Source organism: Callithrix jacchus, chromosome 6 (assembly GCF_049354715.1).
Source record: "Callithrix jacchus isolate 240 chromosome 6, calJac240_pri, whole genome shotgun sequence".
NCBI lineage: Eukaryota > Metazoa > Chordata > Mammalia > Primates > Cebidae > Callithrix > Callithrix jacchus.
This window is the reverse complement of record NC_133507.1, coordinates 134,438,991-134,454,667: the sequence shown is the minus strand read 5'-3', so window position 1 is coordinate 134,454,667 and position 15,677 is coordinate 134,438,991. Positions and strand designations below refer to the sequence as shown.

The 15,677-nt window shown below is 37.5% G+C and overlaps 1 long non-coding RNA gene across 1 annotated transcript in view; it reads left to right on the top strand.

Annotated features, from left to right (window-relative positions):
* LOC144576825 (uncharacterized) overlaps window positions 1-15,677 on the top strand; it is a 165,832-nt gene that overhangs the window by 101,150 nt on the left and 49,005 nt on the right. Inside the window, exon 2 of the long non-coding RNA XR_013519392.1 lies at window positions 2,575-2,699. This is a non-coding gene — a long non-coding RNA (uncharacterized LOC144576825). The remainder of the gene's footprint in view (window positions 1-2,574; window positions 2,700-15,677) is intronic.

Here is a 15,677-nt window from a genome sequence, read left to right as displayed (position 1 = left end):
ATGGGATCCTCCTATGACTATAAATTAGCTTGAATTGATCATATTACCAATGCAGATGTTTTCACATCAATGCAATCCAACAAATACTTGAGCGTAGAACCTGTGCAAGCACTGGCGTTTACACAGAAGGAATGAATTTCATTTCAAGGATCAGAGAGCCTTCCTGGGGGACATGAGGTAGGTAGGAATAAGATAAAAAAAGCTTGCATAATGTGCCTTAAGTGAGATCTCCAGAAGGATATTTTGCATTGTTATGTGGCACACTGGGAATAAAGGTTTACCTGGCATGTCCCCAACAACAAAAAAATGTGAACATTAAAAGACAAAGTACACAAAAGGGAATGACATATTAAATGCTCTGAGGATGAGAGTAGTGGTACAGAAGTTCTGGTTGTGAAGGAGGAGTAAGGTTTTGACAGGTGCAGGTGAGAAGAAGGATATTTCAGGAAAAGGGTATGCAAGAGCAGAGGCTCCAGCATTTGGAAGCAAGTGGAGTGTTGAAGAAGGTTGATTGGCAGAGATAAAAATGGTGGTGAGCAGGTAAGATAGGTAGGGGTAACTGTGTACTAGGCAGATATGTGATGGTTATGCTGGAGTTGGACTTTTATCCTTTGCCAACAATAGGGTAAAACAAAAATTGCTTGAGACTTGTCTTGTTCTGACACCCAGGCTAGATGGGATGGTGTTAAGAGATAAAACTCTTAAGAGGTGATCAGGCCAAGAGGACTTTATCCTTGCAAATGAATTAATGCTGTTTTGGGTGAGAATAGGTTATTAATCCCATGAATTAGTTCCTGATAAAAAAGATGAATTTTGCCCTTATTTCTCTTTTTCCCTCTCCTGCCCCTCCTCTTTTCACCATGGCATGACCCAGCACAAAGACCTTTGCTAGATTTGGGCACCTCAACCTGGGACTTCTCAGCCTCCAGAACTGTGAGAAATGGATGTATCTATAAATTACCCAGTCTGTGACACTCTGTTATAGCAAAGAAAAAACAGACTAAGTTGCCTTTTATTGTCTTTGTATAAGGGAAACATTTATACGTATAAATAATTTTTCTTGTATCACAATCCACAGCTACCTAGACCTATCACTTAAAACCGCTTCATAGGCACATCTGACAGTGATTCCTCAAGTCTAAAATTAGCCGAGAAGATAAAATGAGTCTTTAAATATGAAATAGTTTGCCCTTGTAAATTTTGGTACTTTTACAAATGAACCTTTTTTCCTAACAATTGACTTTTCCAAGTAGATAAATATTTAACGTTGTGTCCAAATGAGACTGACTGACCATTCTCTTCTAGCTATAAGAACTTTAGGCTTTTCCTATTGCTTTAATATCATTTTAACACTGACCTGGTGTATTAGTCAATTTTCACACTACTATAAAGATATACCTGAGACTGGGTAATTTATAAAGGAAAGAGGATTAATTGACTCACAGTTCCGCATGGCTGGGGAGGCCTCAGGAAACTTATAATCATGGCAGAAGGAGAAGGGGAAGCAAGTTTGGACCTTCTCATGTGGCAGCAGGAGTGAGAGAGTGAAGAGGAACTGTCAGACACATAAAACCAGCAGATCTCGTGAGATCTCACTCATTGTCATGAGAACAGCATGGGGGAACCATCCCCATGGTCCAATAACCTCCCAAGTGGGGATTACAGGAATTACAATCCAAGAGGAGATTCAGGTGGGGACACAGAGCCAACCCATATCACCTGGTAAATTTTACTGAAGGCATTTTTGACCCACGTGGTGGCTGTGGTGGTAATGGTGGTGGTTTTCAGGGAACATTTAGTTTAATTTTTAAGCTAATTTTAAATAGTCAAAATTATAATTTTGAACAAGTAGTGAAATAAATATAAATGAATCCACCTCACCATTTATATTGGTTGTATAACTAAAAAAGAGCAGTGGATAACTGATATATCAAAAATGGCAAAGTAAAGGAGAAATCGGGGGTAGAACTATTTTTTTTTTAAGATTTCCTATTGTAAACATCTTTACAGTGCTTAGGAAAGGAGCTCTGTAAAGTATGTGTGATATGTTAATTTGTAATAGCCTTTTTATGTCTCCTTTAGAAACTTACTATTACAGTTTTATTACTAATTTTCTATTTCCTTTTTTCTTTATGTTGGATGGAATATAAAACTATCCCTTTTTTAAGAGCCCAGACTAGTCTCAAATTTCTGACCTCAAGTGATCCTCCCACCATGGCCTCATAATGTCCTGAGTTTACAGGTGTGAGCTGCTGCATTCAAACCAAGAAAAAAAAATCTTAAATTTGTGTCAAGTGCTTAGCTGTTAGCTCTTGACATTACTCTTTAACAGTTCTTTCTTAATTTCTATGCTTCACAAGTTTGTTTGTTTTTCTTTATGGAAAAAACCAAAATAACAAATGACTGATGCTATATGTAGCCAGGCCCCCACCCCATTAATTCCAGAACCATGTATGTACAAAAACAGTTTGACTGATAAAGTGCTATGATACCTTATGTGAAAAAATGTTTTAAAGTCTGATAAATTTTTCTAAATATATTAACTATTCTAAATCTCTGTTTCTTGTTTTCCAGACAGTTCAATTGAAAAGTCAGCTTTGGCTAGGCATGGTGGCTCACGCCTGTAATCCCAGCACTTTGGGAGGCTGAGGCGGGTGGATCACGAGGTCAAGAGATCGAGACCATCCTGGTCAAACAAGGTGAAACCCCGTCTCTACTAAAAATACAAAAATTAGCTGGGCATGGTGGCGCATGCCTGTAGTCCCAGCTACTCGGGAGGCTGAGACCAGGACAATTGCTTGAACCCAGGAGGTGGAGGTTGCGGTGAGCCGAGATCACGCCATTGCACTCCAGCCTGGGTAACAAGAGCAAAATTCTGTCTCAAAACAAACAAACAAACAAACAAAAAAAAAAAAAAAAAACAAAAAAACAAAAAATATATATATTGGATATGTTTAGCTGTAGTTTAAATATATATATATATTATGAGGCCATAGTGGGAGGATCACTTGAGATCAGAAATTTGAGACCAGTCTGGGCTCTTAAAAAAGAGTTTTATATTCCATCCAACATAAAGAAATATATATATGTTTCTTTATTTTATTTATTTTTTTGGGGGGTGGTAGATTCTATTTTTTTTTAACTGTACTTTAGGTTCTGGCGTACATGTGCAGATCATGCAGAATTGTTGCATAGGTACATACATGGCAAGGTGGTTTGCTGGCTCCATCTCGCCGTCACCTGTATCTGGCATTTCTCCCCATGTTATCCCTCCCTAACCTCCCCACCTCCTGCTGTCCCTCCCCTAGCCTCCACCAGACCCCAGTGTGTGATGCTGCCTTCCCTGTGTCCACGTGTTCTCATTATATTCATCCTCCAAAAATAGCATCTCATTCCTGGTTTCCCTTAGCCGCATTAATGGCAATTTCTCTGTCTGTCATTCCATATCTTTTCTTATGTGGAACTTTTATAAAGCACTCCTTTTATCCTGTTTCTCATTGCAGCCATTGCCTATTTAATAATACCTTGTTAGGCGTCACTGTCAGCTCAGTTTTCCCAAGGTATTCAGTGTTTGGGAGACAGAAGACAAAATGGTTTGGAGACAGCACTTACTGAAGTAGGCATAAGCCTTATTAATGACTCTGGTTTAAGAATATCTTCCAAGCAAAGCTATCTCCTGATACATTCTTCGGAGAGGAGAAGTGAGCTCATATCTACATTCACTCTCTGCTTACACTGTCTTCGGTGTACCCTGTGTGCACATCGGGCTCACCTCCCCCCGTGCCAATGTTCTGTTACTCCCTTCTGGCCTCTCTCTCTCTCTTTCTTGTTCTCTCTTTCTCATTCCTTCCTCTGTGAACACTGACTCTTAAACTTTTTTATTGCCAGATAGCCAGTTCCTGGACCTTGTCCAGAAAGCTGGAATCTGAAACATCTTTATAGATTAATAACATATTTATGTAAAAAAGAGATCAGATGGAAATTTAAATGGGAATCCGCTCCAGGTTCTTTGTTCCTCTGGATAATTGTGGAGCTAAATCAGTCTAATAAACATGAGTCTCTGGAATTCCTGTGTCAAACATCAGCAGGGATAGACAGGTATTCAGTAAATATTTGCTGACTGAATGAGTGAATAAATGAGTGAGTGAGTGAGCAAATGAGTTTGTTGGAAGAAAGCCTTATCATTCTTTCTCTCACATTCTGTTTTTTAAACAAATGAGTGGCAGAAGTGAAGGATACAATGGGTAGAGAGAGGGTTTAGCTTTTCTCCATTTGTTTTCTAGTGTGTTGCTATGTATAACAGATAGAAATATAAAGAAATCCTGGCTTTTCAGGTCCCAGATTTTCTATTCCTTACACATAGAAAAGCTTCAGTAATACTGTGTTCTGGCTTTCAAGAAGCCAAGTTTGGTATATAAAGGAGAAATAATAAAAGTCTTATTTTAAGACTTCTGGCATCAACGCAAATTGAAAATCTTCGTACACTTCAGTTGATAACAAAGATGAGAATAATAGTCAATTTAAGAAGGGTGAAATAAGTAAAATGTTCAAGTGGTTTTTTTTTTTTTTTCCTTTTTGACCTGCTTCTCCTGCCAAGGGCAGGATGCCTGAAATCCTGATGACTGTTAATTCTCACAGTGGTACAGGGCTTTGTACTCTGCAAAGCAAGTTCATACACATTTCTCCTTTAATTCTTATAATAACACTGAGAGCCTTATCTCCTGCCACTCTCCCCCTCAATGTAGCCACTTAAGACTTCTTGCTGTTCTTGGACCACATCAAACTCCTCTTTGCCTTGAGGCCTTGCACATGTTATCCTCTGGTCTTGGAATGTTCTCCCCACCCTTTACCGTCTCACCCCCTTTGCTTACATGTCATTCCCTAATGGGATATTCTTTGACCTCTCAGATTAAGTTACATCTTTCTGTTAACCTATTTTATTTGTTGTTCATACTTTTTCTTTATGATGATCTTTATAAGGTACTTACATATTGTTTGCATATCCAGTCATTTATCTTCCTCTCCAAAGAAATGGCAAGCTGGCTGGAAATAGGGATTGTACCTAGCATAACACCCATGACTGTCCTGGCACATAGTAAATGCTCAACAAATGTTGAATGGGTTGTGGCAAAGCAATCATTTGAGTCCCTCCTTTACCAGTGGGGAGAATAAGACTCAAATTGGTAATGTGATTTGCCCACTTCTCTCATAGGCATTATAAGTGGTAGAAAAGGAAGTGAAAGCCAGGACTTCTGTTTACAATTTAGTGACAAGCGGCCTTCTCTCATCCTTTCTTCAACTTCAGTCTCTGTTATCTCTGTGACAAAGTAATTTGGACCAAACCTCCAGAGTAGAAGTGATCGGAAGTACTGGAGCAGACTCCAGCTTGTAGCTACTTTCTCATTTGCCAATATTTTTCTCGGTAGTGGATATCCTGTTTCCACAGACAAATTCCAGTTGGCATGGCATAGGTTTTAATGCACCAACCCAAGAAATTCCCACTGCTAAAGGCTGTTCACATACTGTAAAGAAGAGAGTCCAAGAATTTAAAAAAAATACAATTTGAGCTCCCAGAGCTTATCTGGGCAAAATTCCCAAGGATCACAAAGGAAAAGTGACTTGGATGATACCTGTAGAATCTAGGTATCTAGATCTGTCTTTCTAGATCTATTTTAATTTATATACCTAGAATTACTTCAAAATACCAAATCATATTGGTTTTTACAATTTCCAAATCCTCATCTGTGGGCTTGTATTTTATTCATTAGTGGTTGCTAAGGGTGTGCATTTTTTTCAAAGTGTGAGCATTCTCCGCGGCAGCTCTCAACAAATACCCTCCAGCTGAAAGTGGATGTGTCTGGCATTAAAATCACTAACATTCAGGCTGAATCAGAGCCCTGTGTTTGTGGGTAGATCACCTCATCTCTCATGCTGCCATTAATGACTTGCATTCCTGAGAGATGGAGTAAGCCATTTGAATCAACAGAATCCTAGTGATTTCAGAGTGTTGGTGTGGCCCTTTTGATGAGCTTTCATAAGTTTTTGTTAAATTAAATAGCATAGTTCTAATATTTCTTTAACTTTTAGCCAAAAGGGCTAAACATGTCCTCTTTTTTAACTTTAGGTTTTTTTTTTTTTTTTTGGTCTCTTGATTTTTAATGTTATTTAAAAAATCTCGACCTGAGACTCTTTACCCAAGAACAGAAGCCTTACATTTTCAAGGATTTGTATACTTTTGTGGTTTTTTTGTATATTTTTTTTACTTTTTATTTGTATACTTTTGTTATTTTTTTTGGTGAGGTTTTGGAAGTTTATCTGTTAAACTTTGGACCCTCAATTTAAAATTTAATTATAATTGGAAGTAAAACACTCCTCAGCAAGTGCAAAAGAACGGAAATCATAATAAACAGTCTCTCAAACCACAGTGCAATCAAATGAGAACTCAGGATTAAGAAACTCACTCAAAACCACACAACTACATGAAGACTAAACAACCTACTCCCAAATTACAACTGGATAAATAATGAAATGAAGGCAGAAATAAAGATATTATTCGAAACCAATGAGAACGAAGACACAATGTACCAGAATCTCTGAAACACATTTAAAGCAATGTCTAGAGGGTAATTATTAAAATATATATTAAGCAATTTTAGATATTATAGAATTTTTATATAATCTCTGGAATCTTAAAAATATAGAGTTTGTGATGAAATACAAATAATAGGTAGGCTTTACAAATAAAAGGAGAGGCGAAGAGGGAGGTCTAGGCTGGCACTACATGGCTTTAGCCATAGAATTGGGTTTGACTTGTTCAGGAGTCTAAAAGAAGTTAACCTTTTGCTGCAGCAAATCTGTTGAGCAGGCAAAGTGGTGGCCAGATTATAGAACTTGTGTGTTATTCATTTAAAAATTTAAGGTCCGGCTGGGTATGATGGCTCTGCCTGTAATCCCAGCATTTTGGGAGGCTGAGGCAGGCTGATGATTTCAGGTCAGGAGTTCGAGACCCACCTGGCCAACATGGTGAAATCCCATCTCTATTAAAAATACACAAAATTACTTGGCTGTGGTAGTGCACGCCTATAATCTCAGCTACTTGGGAGGTTGAGGTAGGAGATTCTCTTGAATCGGGGAGGCGAAGGTTGCAGTGAGCCAAGATTGCGCCACTGCACTCCAGACTGGGTGATGAAGTGAGGCTCCATCTCAAAGCAAATAATTAAATAAAATAAATAAAATAGGTAAAAATAAAAGTCAAATAAAATATTAGATGAGTGCAAAAGTAATCACAGTTTTTGCCACCAACATGACAGATATCATACTGGAGTATAATGTGCATACTTATGATTTACTCTGATGAACTGAGTATTGTTTTTGTGATTTAGTTCAGATATCTTTTTTAGTATATACGAGATCATCTTTGTTCTTCATCCTAGAGTGATATATACCTAGAGGCCCCTGTGCCCTGTGGAGATGGTAGGAGGCTTAGGTCTATAAATGAGTAATAGGAATATTTTGCAAAATTTTCAAACCACACAAGCTCATGTAATGAGAGACTTGTGGATTCCATACAAAAAATCCCTGGCATTGAACTTTCATAAAATATAAGATGCCACCCTGAGCAAGGAAAGGTCACTTGTCATAGCCTTATTTCTGACCAGAGCCAGAAGGCAGAAAGTGAGGTAGCTGGATGTTTGGATACTGTGGATCCTGCACAGTCAGATGCTCCAATTCAGATCCTGGGGATGTTTAACAACCTGGTTGTCTTTGTGATGCTGGAAATAAATATAGGGGCTGGTTGGACTCAATATATTTATCAAATGGCTAACCAAATGAAGACTTGATCTGGTGGCACTCTAAATCCTATCTGAATGTCTCGAATTGGCTTCCTTTTCCATTTGCATCAGCAGCTCTTATTGACCTTCTTCATTCTTCTGAGCCGCTGGGCCTTGCTATTTTGACACACATTCTTATTTCCTATTTCACTAAAGAGAGAGAAGTTATCAGCTGGGATTCCTTTATAAGATTCTTGGCCGGTCATGGTGGCTCACACCTGTAATCCCAGCACTTTGGGAGGCTGAGGCGGGAGGATCACCTGAGGTTGGGAGTTTGAGACTAGCCAGACAAACATTGAGAAACCCCATCTCTACTAAAAATACAAAATTAGCCGGGTGTGGTGATGCACGCCTGTAATCCCAGCTACTTGGGAGGCTGAGGCAGGAGAATCCCTTGAACCCGGGAGGCGGAGGTTGTGGTTAGCTGAGATTGCACCACTGCACTCCAGCCTGGGCAACAAGAGCGAAACATTGTCTTAAAAAAAAAAAGATTCTAGTCCCTTTCTCAAACACCTTAACTGACATATGTATTTACATCTCAACTACCATGTTTCCTTTTCATTTATTTATGACAAAGAACTCTTCTAGTTCTGTCACCTTTCAGGGACATTCCTCTATCACTGGGTGAGCCATGACAGTATCTTCTTCTTGTATTTTCAAATTCTCAACAATCTGTAATTGAACCTTTATTAGTGATGAGAAACAAAAGCTGAGCAAATAAATGTATATTCTAATATTCAAGTAAAAATTCTGCCCAGTAATATGCACATCTCCCTCCCTCCCACTATTGCCAGGTTATTATGGAAGAAACTAGCAGGGAGCATTTACGTTAGATTTGTTTGTCAAGGACACTCTCTCTAAAGAGATGACTCTTAACTAAGACCTGCCAAAAGAGGAGTCAGTCATGCAGAGAGAGAGGAATGGAAGAAACAGACTGAACAAAGGCGCTGAACAGGAAAGGCTTTCCCATGTAATAGCAGCTCAAAGAAGAAAATTGTGGTTGGAGCATAGCAGGGAGGTCAGAGGCATGAGAAGAGTTAGAGATTCATGCAACAGGCCATTTGATCTAGGAGGTGAAGTCAGAGGGGAAGGCAGAGCCCAGACCATAATAGGCATTATAAGGAAAATGAGGATTTTGGATTTTAGCCTAAGTAAAAGGATAGGATTCATTTTAGTTGCAATAATATTATTTTTACTGCAAAATGAAGAGGATGTGGAGGAGAGAGGGCAAGACTAGAAGTAGAAAGCCTTCTTTGGAAACTGTTGAGAATTCCAGGTGACAGATAGGTAATGGTTGAGATGAAGGTGGAGCCACATATAAGTGTACTCATTTAGGGACTGGTTTTGCATATGTCATCTCAAGTAGCTGAAGGAGGTCATACTGAGTCATCTCATAGTCAACCTATGCATGGGATATGGCAGTGTTAAACAGAATTGCCAGAGAATATGAAAGAAAAAAAAGATAGATGGAGAATATTAGAAAAATATAGAGAATAAAAATTTGAAAATGTTGCTTGGTCTATTAGTTCCAATTTCTTCTGCTCCTCAAATGAGGTGAAACCAAGGGAACTCCTGCCTTCTGAGAGTTGAAGATAAATGAAATGAAGTTCAGGATTACTTATTTTCTTCACAGGGATCTCATGTCACAGGACTTCTTTTCTTCTCCAGGCTACTCCAGCAAGCCTGTTCTTTTTGGAAATCTCCAGAGGAGACACAGGTGCCAGTGTCTATGGAAATGTATAACTCACACATCTGGGAATCTGACATGCCCTTCCAAGAACTCCCTCTTTTACTCCATTCTACTCCATTGTGAGGTCAGTTCCAGGAAAGCTGCCAGCAATCATTCAGTTGGAGAAGATGCAGTTTCCTATTCTTACAGGTCTCTAAAGCCCAGAAATTTTCCCCTTGGAGGCTGCCACTGCACTTGGCCTCTAACCAAGATCACTGCATTCTGTAGTAAGCCAGTAACTTCTTCCAACATTCATGTCTCAGTTCCCTTTCTCATCCTTTCTTATATGTTACTGATGGAGTGAGGGAGGACAGGGCAGTAGTTGATTCAAGTAATGACAATTCTGCTCTTTTCTAGTAAGACTTCAGCAGAGGTACCTAGAACACAAGTGCTCACAGCTAACTGCTTTCTTTAGAATGTGGGGTACATAGAATGTATTGCCTTCAAATGTAGTCCTTTGCTAATTGCTGGACAGCAGAAAAATTTTCATACAACCTCCTTTTAGATTTGTTTTGTGACTATCATGATTGACATCAAGGACTGGACAAGGGTTCAAAATTCTTTTGCTACCCCAACGTTGTCTCTTGGATATTTTATGGCTTAAGGTTGGACTCTTACTGGTCTTATGTTTCATGTGTTTGTTCTGATATGTCTTCTGGCCATGAGAATTAATTGGATGGTCCTTCATAATTTTTTTCTTTGCTAATGGGTCTCCGTTCATTCTTGGCTTGCTTTCTGCAGAACTGTCACTTTCTCTGGTGGTTCTGGGTACCATTGGTATGTATAATATTTACAGCCAGTGACTATTTGCTTTAGGGATGGCTATTGTCAGTTTCTTTCCCTTGTTCTTGTCCATTTTTATAAAGTTTGTGATGCACAATTGGAATACTAGGTAGAGGGGAAGCAGGATAATGGAAAAATAGAAAAAAAGCTACAGGAAGTTTATCAGGAATGGGGGCTTTTTGGAGAGATTTTTGAACTTCAAATTGTGAAAGTCCCAAAGATATCTGTGTGGTACAACAGACTTGGGGAGAAGAAAAGGAAAATGCTTGGTGAGACAGTGCTATAGGTTATGAGTTGGATTTACAATGATGGTTCCTAAGTGGTGAAGTTAAATATAGTGCTTTTACAATTACTTTTTGATGCTGATCTGCAATTCTTAAAACTTGTTTGTACTGGGCTATGCTATATGACTTTCTGATTTTATTCTGGTTCTACAAAGAAAATATAGCCTTATAATTTCAAAATATCCACCATTTCCTTATATTAAAATAGGAAAGACCTGGAATCAATGACTTTGTGTTTAGTAGTACAACTGAATGAGGTTTTGAATCTGCAGATATAGAGTATAATAGGCTTTCCCCACCCCACTCTCCCCCCAAAACAAGGCAGGGAGAAAAAGATAAATTATTTTGCATAAGTAAAAGGAATAGGGAAGCAGAGGCAACTAGTAAGAAAAAGGGAAAAGGGTTTAGAGAGCCAAAGAGAAGAGGACAGTGAGCAAGGAAGGAAGGTGGACAAAGTCAGAAAGGAATGTCTCTTCCCTCAGAGTACAACTGATTAAAATTTAGCACAATGTTGAATAATATTATGTTTTAAGATAGTATTTTACCTGCTGTACTCTAATTCTCTTTGTTATTCCAAATCACTGGAAAATTTATTTACTGATAACAGTACTTTGTAAATAGTATTTTGCAGGAATTATGGTACAGAGGCACATGGGGAAAGCAGCAAAGGAGAGAGAAGACATAGAAGACAGGGAGCAGAGAGAACACTGATAATTCAGTGAAAGTCAAGAAAAAGAACACAGACCAGGATATTATGAGCACTCCACCAACCTTTGTGTATTTAGGGCTGGAGTGTAGGGAGGCTGAATTTCCCACAGAATCTGAGACAGGTAGTCATACATTCTATTTAAATATTAAAGGAAATGGTGATATCAGAAGACAAGAGACCTCAAAGATAAAACCTTAGCTTTTGATGCTGAAAAACTATATACTGTAGTATTCCAAAATTGACATGTACTAATAAGGGATATTCTCTAGCAGTGTTTACAGTATATTTGCTTTCTATTATAATCTATCAGTGTTCAGCACAGTTTACAAAAGCAGCAACCTTTGTCTATGGGCAAAGCTGCTTACCTGTAAGGGGAAAATATTCTATATCAGGAGGTGGAATGTGGTACATGTTTTTTTTGGACTAAAAGTTAGAGTAAAATGGACTTATTTTCCATAATTCAGTAATTTAAGGAGCTAATGTTTCAAAGAAGACATTGGAAAACAATTAGCAGCTATTTAATTATGAATGGGATTCCATGTGGAGTTAGAGTCACAAACTGATAGAGCTGAGAAGAATTTCTGTGGCTTTGGCAATGACTTCTAGTGACTCTGCCAATAGCCATTCTCCCCGTTTTGCCTTACTAACATAATCTGGTTTTATTCATGATGGGAACAACCCACCTAGAAGAGTGTACTGCCTAGCTTTCCCTTTCTCATATGTACGACCAAGGAATCATAAGTACAAGTCATTGGGAAGGGCTTTGGAGGTGATTTAAAAGGGTAGTGCCTCCTTTCTGCCTGGGATATAGATGTGCTGGCCAAAATCTCAGGAAGTACAGCCATGAAGATCCAGGCTACACAAGAAGGATAATGAAGCAGAATAAGAAGGGTCATGAAACACCAGTAACATGTAAAATGGTAATACTTGCACTAGACTTATTTTACCTGAGAGAAAGGAAATCTCTGTTTCAGTTACTTCTTTGATATTAACAATTGAACACAATCCCTAATTGAGGTGGTGATTATTTTGTAAGGCTCTTGCATTTTTCATCAAAGGAGGCACAAAGAACTCAGCCCAGACCCTCTTCAAGGTTATTCTTGATACATTATATGCATCCAATATGAAATGATAACATAATTCATTATAACACAAAATGTTATAGGCAGTTCTCTCTTTGAGACATGTTTGTCAACAAAAGACAACACTTCAAATTGAAAACATTCAGTCCAAAATCTCATAACATTTTCAATTTATAATCATGAAATGGAAAGCATAGATCAAGTATATTTTCCAGAGTTTAAATCATGACTACTGAATCTCATTTTTTCATTCTTTTATTCATTGATGTGTATCAATTTCTACTGCTATGGTTGAGGTATGGCTCTTATTTCTTGGATAAATGTAATAGACTCTTGGCTTTAAATTTGCCCCTGCTGATTCACTCTGTATACCTTCTACAAATTAATTTACAGTGAAATATATGTTTCCCTTTGCTTATAAACTTTCAATAGCACCCAATTACTGACTGATTAAAATTCAGACTCTTTAGCCTAGAAATTCGTAAATTTTCTATAGACTGCTCTGGCTCGTATACTTCAAACCTTTGCTCAGACTCTTCCTTTTACCTCTTATTTACCTCTCAGTTCCACCTGTTTCTCAAAGTCCAGCTCCATAATCAACCCAAAGCCAAGTCTCTTTTCTTTGAATTAGGTGATTAAGGCACTTACCATATTTAGCCATTTAACTCCTGGAGGTCAATTTACTTGGCACCACCGTGTCTAGGTTCCTCACATCTCGCTGCAGTTCCTTTCAGCTTTTGTTTTGAAGCATTTGTGTAAACATTGCATTCATTAAAAATTACAAATTGGATGACTTGGACAGATCTATCATTCTCCCTGCCCAACTTGCTTTATTCCTAAGCGGAGAATCAGATTTTCTTGCACAAGAAAAAAAACCAAACAAACAAACAAAAACCTACCCATATCGCCATATAATGGACCCAGCTGAAATATGGGTGGAATTACACTAAATTGGCCATATTGTATAATTTAAGTTATATCTGCAATAAAAATGTATCTGAGAGGCTTACATAATTCTTATTGACCTGATGTTATTTTGATTCTTTCTATTTTTTTCTAATATGATTCTAATTAAACCCATTTATGAATTAGTCCTGCAGAGGGTTGACAAAAAATGGGCACATCAACATTTAACACGTTTTATACAAGTTATATGTAATTGTGAGAAGCGTATGGAATACAAAGGATATAAGGCTAGGGGAATTCAGAGAGTAAGGATCCCACATCTGCACACTTTCCTTGGAAAACTGGGCTTGGATGGTGGGAGGTCATTTTTCCTATCTAAAGTGAGGTCTTGCTAGGTCTTACATAGCCCACATGGGAATTATTAAGTTTCTTATACCCCAACCATATCACCCCAAAACTCCAGAAGTTACTTTATATGATTGCCACAACTACCTTTAAGGCACCATGGCACCGGGCCCTCACATCTGAGTTTTTGGTACAATTAGAATTGAGTAACAAAATGGACTTCAGCTATGTTACAACATGTAAGAGATTGAAAATGACTTTATGTTACAAGATTAGGAATTGAGTACTACCAGTAGGGCTTGCTTATCAAGAGTTTAAAACTCAGTTTCCTTTCTGGCTGGTGATGTGTGTTTGTATATATATGTTATTACGTATATATCCACATATGCATGCATATATACAGGGATTTATACTCTAAAGAGGATAATACATGCATATCCAAATATATCCATATGTATGTGTATGTGTTGGTGTATATATAGCTATATCTAATCTATACATATGTTAAAAAAACACAAATTACCTGTGTGTGCACAGGTATCTACACAATAACTTATTTATCTCCATTGTTGTTGGTTCTTGTAGAATAATATAATAACAAAACAGCTACTTTGAATGGGGCAGCTTTTTGAGTCATAGCCTGTCTGTATTTCAAAATGACATGGAGGATTAATTTCCCTAATGATCACCTGTTATTGTTTTGTTCAGGCTCCTATATGACAGAAAAACACAATAAGTTAGATTTGATTTAAAGACTCTGATATCTAGGGAACTCTGAAAATCAATGTATCCTGAGGGATAGTCATAAATTTGTGAAACAGATTTAGAAAGCATGGGACTTTGTTTCCTTTGCTAAATCTAAAGATCTTAAAGGGTTCCTTTTGGTCTCTTGGCAAATAAGTGGGCCAATTTGTTTATTTATAGTGCTTATCTTGCCCACTAACTTTTCCTTATTGAATTCAGCTACCCTCTTATTGGAACAAGAACAATATTGTCTCCTCTAGTGTAGGCTGCCTTTGAAAGAGGGAAGATCATGTTCTCTTGAAGTCTATGCACATAATAAACATCTATTATCGAGGAAACAGTGTTGGCCTTTTTACCCTTTAAATGTTCCACATAAGGTTCAATAAAATAAAGTACTATATAAGATAAGGCATTACGGAACTTACTGAGTGAAAATACCAGAGTTTCCTAGAACTTTGTGTGGAAATTGAGTGAAGTAAGGATGCCTTTTAGGGTGGAACATGTCAGTTGGAAGAAACCACAATGCAGTGTGTGGGAAACAAAATGAAAATAGAGTGAACCAAGTTTATGTTTGTTATGTACATGACTTGTTAGCAGGAATTAATGTCTGAAAACCTATACATGGATGAGATACTGAGATCATGGATTATCATTTCTCTGGGGGTTGGAGGTAGAATAATTTTCTGTTCATATTTGGACTACTAAGAATGAAAGAGAAATAGTTTCCCTTTTCATTGTTGGGTGAAACTCAGAGCCATTTGGTTGTGAATATATTGATAAATATGTTTGCTATACATATTTATCAAGGTAAAGAACAATATGAAAGCTTCCCTTAATAGAAACACATAGGTTAATTATAAGATCTGCAGATTTAGGCTTTTCCTCTATTTAAAGTTTTAAAGGTCTTAAAGACTCATACACTAAAAAAATAAAAAGTCCTGTCTCTATGTTTTTATCTTTACCAAGTTTTATCTTTATATGTTTTTTTAAAATATATGAATTATTTGATTCCATCTATTGTATTTTGTCATTATTATCTATTGATAAACAGGCTTCATATAGAATACAGGATGTAAGGTGGAACATCATGACTTGGAGAAAACTGGAGAAGTTTACCTTCTTTGCTGGAGAAAAAGAGGAATGATGTTATACAAGCAATTCAAATTTCATAGCTGGAAGAAAATTTAGAGAACACTAAGTTTAGATCCTCAATATAGATAAGAAAATTAAATAAAATACTTAGCCACATAGATAATAAGTGGC